Genomic DNA, 9,205 nt, shown 5'->3' with positions numbered 1-9,205 from the left:
GGGGGTGGATGAACAGGACCCCATGGTGTTGACTCTGGATGAACAGGACCCCGATCGATCGAGCCGGTTGGGGCTGGACGAACAGGACCCCGTGGAGGGCTGGATGAACAGGACCACCCCGTGGAGGGCTGGATGAACAGTAGACGGTGGAGGGCAGGATGAACAGTAGCCCGTGGAGGGGTGGTTGAACAGGAGCCCGTGGAGAGGGCTGGTTGAACAGTAGTCGGTGGAGTAGCGCGCGGTGGAGGCTGGATGAACAGGAGCCCGCGGATGAACAGTCATAGGTGGAGGCTGGAGGAGGTCGACGGTGGATGAACAGTAGCTTGTGAAGGCTGGAGGGGATCGACGGTGGAGATGAACAGTATCCCGTGGAGTCCCGTTTTGCGGTATGCCACACCCCTCCCAATGAACAGGACCCCCGTTTCGAACGTAGCGCTCCAATACAAGTCCGTTTCCTCCGTTTTGCGGTACGCCACACCCCTCCCGATGAACAGGACCCCCGTTTCGACCATAGGAGGCCCGTTTCCTCCATTTTGTGGTATGCCAGACCCCTCCCAATCAACAGGACCCCGTTCTGAAAGTAGGAGGTTTGTTTCCTCCATTGTGCGGTACGCCAGACCTCGTTTCCATCGCCTGTTCCGTCCAAGCCCTCCCGATGAACACGACCACGCATTCCATTCTGACCCAGCCGGTTGGCTCGAACGCGTTCCGTTGTCTCCCGATGAACACGACGCATTTCGTTGCCTCCCCATGAACACGACGCATTCCGTTGCCTCCCTATGAACACGACGCATTCCGTTGCCTCCCCATGAACACGACGACGACGCTGTTTCTCCGTTCCGACCCAGCCATGTACACGACCCCTAGCCGTACGTATGCGCGAGTAGGCGTTCGAGACCCCGCCCGTATGTACACATACGTGGCCGTATTTTCTTTCTTGCACCCTCGCCGCTGTACGTACGTGTACATGCTACGTGCGCGCCTCTAGTGCGACACATGCGCGCCTCTACTACGACACGTGCGCGCCTCTACATCGACCAGTATGTACGTACACGTTCGCGACCAAAATGACAACGCTACGTACGCTTCGACCAGGTGGGTCCCGACTGTCAGGCACTTCCTTGCCTGCGAAGATGTAGCTGGTGGGTCCCAGCAGTCAGGGGCGAATCATTTTTTTTGCCCGGACACACTTCCTTGCGTGCGAAGATGTAGCTGTTGGGTCCCAGCAGTCAGGGGGAAACATTTTTTTCACGAAATACAGTGGCCCGTCTGATGGGTCCCAGCTGTCAGGTGGAGGAATCATTATTTTCCGCGTAATAAGGAGGCACTTCCTTGCTACGGCCATGGACCCAGCTGTCAGCCTCTCCACGTACAGTCCACGCCCGATGGAAGTCGTTCCTTGACCACGTTGACCACGCCGCGCCGAGAGCACCAGGGCGGTGGACGATGACGAGGCCTAGGAAGGGGACGACACGGAGGCAGGGAAGACTCGGCAGTTGGTTCCCACGCGGAGGGGAGTACGACTGCACGAGGGTTTACTGGTTCGTCTGCCGTCGCCGGAGAATAATAGCAGGTGTGGGTGAGTAGAGGGATGGCTAGGCCAGCGATGGGAGTACGGTCAGGCGGTGAGGCCTGCGCGGTAGCACAGCCAACCACGAGGAGGAGGGAGCAGGCAGTCCCGCCAGCGCTTGTTTGAGCGGCTGGAGCAGGAAGAGCAGAGATTGAAGAAGCACGACGGCCGTTGGATGGACATCAAACAGTCAGTGCTTGTGCGTCAACCTTTTTTTTAGGAAAGCCTCAAATCTGTGGAAAACAGCATACTGCCCATCTGCCATTATTTCCAATAATTTACGGCCCATTTGCTAATTCTTAAGGTTTTTTTGGAGCCCATGTTCTTTTTTTAGCATTACAACCCATATTGTGGCAACGGTTAAAAAATTATACTAAATTTTGCATATTTCGATGCGGTCCGAACTGTTTTTAATCCCGAAATTTCGACTCACATTCAAACTGATTTAAAAAATAAACATATATCAATATAAAATCCAACAAATTCTCCGTGCATAAAAAATAATGTAATTTAAAATCTTGAAATGAAAAAAAAGATATTTGAAACTAATTGCCGGTTTGATGTGTTTTAAAAATGTACAACCCATTTCTCATTACTGATGGACCATTTTCTCGGCCAGCCGAATGAAAGCTCTCCTCGTCTTGAAAGATTTGCAGCCCAACAGGCCGGACAAAGCGACTTACTTGGCAAATCACAAAAAGCTGGGCTGTGGCCGTGGACCCAGCTGTCAGCCTATCCACATACAGTACTCTTCCGATGGAAGTCGTTCCTTGACCACGTTGACCATGCCGCGCGCAGAGCACCACGGCGGTGGACGACGGCGAGGCCTAGGAAGGGGACGACGCGGAGCCGGGGAAGACGCGGCTGTGGATGCCCACGTGTAGAGGAGTACGAGGGTTCACTGGTTCGCTGCGGTGTGAGGCTGCCGTCGCTGTAGAATAACAGGAGTGTGGGTGAGTAGAGGGATGGCCTGGCCAGTGGTGGGAGTAGTAGGGGGCGGTGAGGCCTCCGCCACATCGCAGCCGACCACGGGAGGCAGGAGCACGAGGCACGACCGGCGCTGGTTTGGGCGGCTAGAGCAAGAAGACCAGAGGTTGAAGAAGCACTATGGCCATTGGATGGACATCGTACGGTCACTAGAGCTAGAATCGTGCATATTGACTAAGTTGACAAAGCCCTCCATCCCTGTCAACTTAGTAGGCCCACAAGTCAGCCTGCCACTAAGGTGGGTCCCAGCTAGCAGGGGGTATTCATTTTTTTGTGCGTAATAAGGTGGCACTTCTGGTGGGTCCGAGCTGACAGCAGGGGGAACGTTTTTTTTCGTGAAATACAGTGGCCCATCGGGTGGGTCCCAGTAGTCAGGGGCAAACGTTTATTTCAAAGTTTGGAAATTGCAGTGGCATTTCTCGGAAACACCAGATTTGGAGTGGCATTTATCAAATTAACCAAAAACAAAAATAACTAGGCGAGCTGCTGGGTCCCTGGTGTCAGCCGCTCGTTGTGCAGTTCTCTTGTTTATTGACTATGTTGACAATGGCATGGGACCCAGATGTCAGAAATCCACTAGGAGGAGCCATTTTTTATTGGCTTGAAATAAGGAGGCACTTGCTTGCGTACTGCCATGACCTTGGCGGGTCCCTGCTGTCATCCTATCCACGTACAATACCAGGGGGTGTGGGTGAGTGGTGTGGAGGGATGGCCTGGCCAGCGGTGGGAGTAGTATGGGGGCGGTGAGGCCTCCGCGGTAGCACAGCCGGCCACGGGAGGCAGGAGCAGGCGGCACGACCGGCGCTGCTTTGGGCGGCTGGAGCAAGAAGACCAGAGGTTGAAGAAGCACTACGGCCGTTGGATGGGCATCGTACGGTCAGTGAGCTAGAATCCTGCATATTGACTAAGTTGACAAAGCCCTTCGTCCCCGTCAACTTAGTAGGCCCACTATACTGGGTCCCAGCTAGCAGGGGGAGTATTCATTTTTTTGTGCGTAATAAGGAGGCACTTCCTTGCGTGCGAAGATATAGCTGGTGGGTCCGAGCTGTCAGTGGCGGTAACGTTTTTTTCGCGAAATACAGAGGCCGTTTCGGTGGGTCCCAGATGTCAGGTGGAGGAAATCATTATTTTGCGCGTAATAAGGAGGCATTTCCTTGCGTGCGGCCGTGGACTCAGCTGTCAGCCTCTCCACGTACAATCCACTTCAGATGCATGTCGGTCGTTGACCACGCTGACCACGCCACGCCGAGAGCACCAGGGCGGTAGACAATGGTGAGGCATAGGAAGGGAACGACACGGAGGCAGGGAAGACTCGGTCGTTGCTTTTTTTCCCATGCGGAGGGGAGTACGACTATACGAGGGTTTACTGGTTCGTTTGCTGTTGCCGGAGAATAACATTAGGTGTGGCTGAGTAGAGGGATGGCTAGGCCAGCGATGGGAGTACTGTGGGGCGGTGAGGCCTGCGTGGCAGCATAGCCGGCTGCGGGGAGGAGGGAGCAGGCAGTCCCGCTGGCGCTTGTTTGAGCGGCTGGAGCAGGAAGAGCAGAGATTGAAGAAGCACGACGGTCGTTGGATGGACATCCAACAGTATACAGGCCATCTGTGGAAAGCCTCAAATCTATGGAAAACATCATACAGCCCATCTTCCATTATTTCAAATAATTTACAACCCATTTGCTAATTCTTACGGGTTTTTTTGGAGCCCATATTCTTTATGTTAGCATTACAGCCCATATTGTGGCCACGGTTAAAAAACTATATAAAATTTTGCATATGTCGGTGCGGTCTGAACTGTTTTTAATCGCAAAATTTCAAGTCACATTCAGACTGATTTTAAAAATAAATGTATATCAATATAAAATCCAATAAATTGTCCACGCATAAAAATTAATGCAATTTAAAATCTCGAAATGAAAAAAAGATATTTGAAAATAATTGCCGGTTTGATGTGTTTTACAAATGTACAACCCATTTCTCATTACTGATAGGCCATTTTCTCGGCCAGCCGAATGAAGCTCTCCTCGTCTTGAAAGATTTGCTGCCCAGCAGGCCTGATAAAGCGACTTACTTGACAAATCACAAAAGAACTGGGCTAGCCATTTTCAGAAAGGAAAAAAACTACTGGGCTGGTCTGTGGTAAACATAAATGAAAAGGCTGTCTAGATAGGCTAGAGTGTCCCGCATAGCCCAGTTAACACCCTACTTCTGTCTCAAAAACAAATTAGATAAATGCCACTCCAATTATGGCGATTCATAAAAATGCCACTGCAATTTTTGCAAACTTTGAAAAAGGCACTACAGTTTGCAAACTTTGAAAAACGCCACTCCAGACTTCGAAAAATGCGACTAGAAATGGCATGAAATGGCATTTTTAAAAGTTTGGAAATTGTAGTGGAATTTCTCGAATACACCAGATTTGGAGTGGCATTTATCAAATTAACCCAAAACAAAAATAACTGGGCGAGTTGCTGGGTCCCTGGTGTCAGCCGCTCGTTGTGCAATTCTCTCTTTTATTGACTACGTTGACAATGGCATGGGACCCAAATGTCAGAAATCCAATAGGAGGAGCCATTTTTTATTGGCTTGAAATAAGGAGGCACATGCTTGCGTACTGCCATGACCTTGGCGGGTCCCTGCTGTCATCCTCTCCACGTACAATACTAGTTAGTCGTGCTTCAAAACTGATCGGCACGCCATTAAAAAACAAAGGTCGATAACTAATGCGGCACCTCGGGCCAACGCGGCCAGATGGAATTTTGCACGAGAAATTACACACCATGTTTCGTTGACATGTGGTCCCGTTCCAACATATCAGTGAGACGACAACGAGTAGTAGGAGTATTTCCGAACGGACATGTAGGCCGATGTGCCTCTTCGTGAACCGTGGCAAACTCGCAACTGTCCATCGAATCTTCGCCTTTCCCTCTCGATTTGGAACTGCTGTCGCACACTCTTCCTCTCCCTCCTCCATTTTCCTTCAGCCCTTCACCCTTTCTTCTGCCATTGTTCGATCGTCTTCTCCATGGAGGGAACAGGCCGAAAATGATCCCGTTATTCTTGCCCCGATCTGAAAGATGACGTGGTGGAGGAACTCATTGATCGATGCGACGTTATCACCTCGGCTAGCACGGTAGGTTCGTTCAAGCCCATTCTCGACTCAACTAATAACATCATGTAACGCCCTCGATGCGTCTATATCTCCCATGTGTCGAAGCATGACTTAGAGGCATAACCGCATTGAAAGCAATGTTGCAAGTGAGGTAATCTTCACACAACCCATGTAATACATAAGGGGAAAAGATACATAGTTGGCTTACAATCGCCACTTCACACAATACATGAATAAAGCATTACATCACACAAATACAATCAAGGTCCGACTACGGAACCAAAATAAAAGAAGAACCCCAAATGCGACACGGTCCCCGATCGACCCCAACTGGGCTCCACTACTGATCAACTAGAACGAAACAACACAAAAGACAAGATCTACATCGAGCTCCTCCTGAGCTTGGTTGCGTCCTCTGCACGGACTCATCGGCACCAGCAAGCTGGTTTTGGAAGTATCTATGAGTCACGGGGACTCAGCAATCTCGCACCCTCGCGATCAAGACTATTTAAGCTTATGGGTAAGGTAAAGGTATGAGGTGGAGCTGCAGCAAGCGACTAGCATATATGTTGGCTAACATACGCAAAAGAGAGCGAGAAGAGAAGGCAAAGCACGATCGTGAAACTATGATCAAGAAGTGATCCTAGAACAACCTATGTCAAGCATAACTCCAATACCGTGTTCACTTCCCGGATGCCGCCGGAAAGAGACCATCACGGTTACACACGCGGTTGATGTATTTTAATTAAGGTCAACTTCAGGTTTTCTACAACCGGACATTAACAAATTCCCATCTGCCCATAACCGCGGGCACGGCTTTCGAATGTTCAAATCCCTGCAGGGGTGTCCCAACTTAGCCCGTCACAAGCTCTCACTGTCAACGAAGGAATAGACCTCCTCCCGAGACATTCCGATCAGACTCGGTATCCCGGTTCTACAAGACATCCTCGACAATGGTAAAACAAGTCCAGCAAGACCGCCCGATGCGCCGACATCCTGATAGGAGCTGCACATATCTCGTTCTCAGGGCAACACTAGATGAACACTACCTACAGCTAAAACTAGCCCTCAAGTTTCCCCAAGGTGGCGCCGCAAGTGGCTCTAGTTTGGACCAACACTTAGACAAGCACTGGCCCGGGGGGTTAAAATAAAGATGACCCTCGGGATGCGCGACTCCCAAGGGAAAAAGGCTAGGTGGCGAATGGTAAAACCAATGTTGGGCCTTGCTGGAGGAGTTTTATTCAAAGCGAACTGTCAAGGGGTTCCCATTATAACCCACGCGTAAGGAACGCAAAATCCGGGAACATAACACCGATATGACAGAAACTAGGGCGGCAAGAGTGGAACAAAACACTAGGCATAAGGCCGAGCCTTCCACCCTTTACCAAGTATATAGATGCATTAATTAAATAAGATATATTGTGATATCCCAACAAGTAAACATGTTCCAACAAGGAACAACATCTCCATGTTCCAACAAGGAACAAACTTCAATCTTCACCTGCAACTAACAACGCTATAAGAGGGGCTGAGCAAAGTGGTAACATAGCCAAACAACGGTTTGCTAGGACAAGGTGGGTTATAGGCTTGGTTCAACAATATGGGAGGCATGATAAGCAAGTGGTAGGTATCACAGCATAGGCATAGCAAAAGAGCGAGCATCTAGCAAGCAAAGATAGAAGTGATTTCGAGGGTATGGTCATCTTGCCTGAAATCCCGCAAGGAAGAAGAACGAGTCCATGAAGAAGACAAACGAACGTAGACAAACGGGTCCTCACAATCATGACGTTACCGGAACCAACCCAAAGAAGCAAACACCGGAAAGAAGCACACAACATAGTAAACAACCAACACATGAACATGGTATGATATGCGGGATGCGGTATGCGATGCATATGCATGATTTGACAAGGAATGATATAACCTGGCCTCAACTTGGAAATCCAAGTGTGCCACTGGAAAAGTGAGATGAAATCGCTTGAAAACGATATAAAGAACGTCAGAATCGGAGTCACGGTTTGGAAATGGCAAGCAATTCAAATATGGCACCGGTCTGCGATATACAACAAGTAGCCATCTAAATGCAACAAGATGAACATGCTACAGCACTCAAACATGGCAACAAAATACATGGCAGGGATCCATTCAAGAAGCTTAACAAAAGACTAGCACTGATCTACGGCCAATTCATCCACTAACAGGTTCAAACAAGCATGGCAAAAATGCAATTGGTAAACAAATCGCAGACTTAGTGAAATTAACACTTGTCTGGAATTTCAGATCAGATAGCACTCTTTGGAGCAATAAAACTATATGCTACAGGAACTGAACATGGCAAAATAAAGCATGGCATGGAGCTACTCAAAGAGCTTAACAAAAGTCCCTTAGTGACCTTGAGTCAAAAGGGATCAGAAAATACAATTGCAAGCATGTGAACATGGCAAAAACATAATCAGTTCTCAGACTTAGTGAAAAACTAGAGCATGCTGAAACAGATATCAAGTAGGCATGTTTACGAGCTCGATGCACTCACTACAGAGCAAGGCATGACAATCTAAGCATACACCCATCAAGAATACACATTATACAAGCTAGACATGGCATGAACAATAACATAGCATGCACGGATCGACTACAACATCCTCAGCAAAATCGCTAACAAGTAGACCATCTGCCCAGATTCACGAAATGGCAAAAGTAGAGCTCTATTGACTCAAGCTAGGGTGCTCCATAATTGCAAACAAAGACATGGATGTATAGATCACCACAAGATTAGCAAAACATCCTTACTGATCATCCTCAAAAGAGGCATGGATCACTAGGAAACAACATGAACATATGGCATAATGAGATAAACAGACCAAGGACTTAGTGAAAATGCTAAGTCCCTAAAATCAGCATTAACGAATGAACTAATTTGCAAGCTTGTGCTAGTCACCACACACATCACAAAAATACATGGATGGCACCTCTGGAAAGATGACAAAGCATATAACAAAACACATGTAGAGCTCACGAGCATATCATGCACACAATAATCATGGCAAAAATGACAAATATCTAAATGGAGCAGCAGATCTGACAATTATCTCAAGTAGCACTCTTCTAACAGAATTTCGGGCATCAAGATGATCTCAAATGAAAATGATGCAATGAGATGAAATGATTTACTCTCTGAGACGAACATTTCGATATGCTATATGCATGAATCGGAGCTATGGATGCAAAGTTAAAATGCGATGAACATGGGCATATGGATCTGGGAATTTCGGGGACTTAGTGAAATTATACCTCCGCGAAAGTCAACGCGGGACGGAGGGATCCGGGACGGAGCGGTGCAGATCTGAGACGGGATGTTTGGTTCGGGGAGTGGTGGATCCGGTCCCAATCCACGGGATCTCGCCGGAGACGATGGAGATGGCTGGAATTTGAGCTTGGGGCAGCGCCGGTCGAGGCAAGGCGGAGGAGGCGGTGTAGGTGGCCGGATCCGGCGCATTAGTCGGCGGTGGCGGCAGTGGGGCCACGCCGGCGAAGGGCGG

The sequence above is a fragment of the Triticum aestivum genome, chromosome 5A (assembly GCF_018294505.1).
Source record: "Triticum aestivum cultivar Chinese Spring chromosome 5A, IWGSC CS RefSeq v2.1, whole genome shotgun sequence".
NCBI lineage: Eukaryota > Viridiplantae > Streptophyta > Magnoliopsida > Poales > Poaceae > Triticum > Triticum aestivum.
This window is presented reverse-complemented; position numbering follows the sequence as displayed.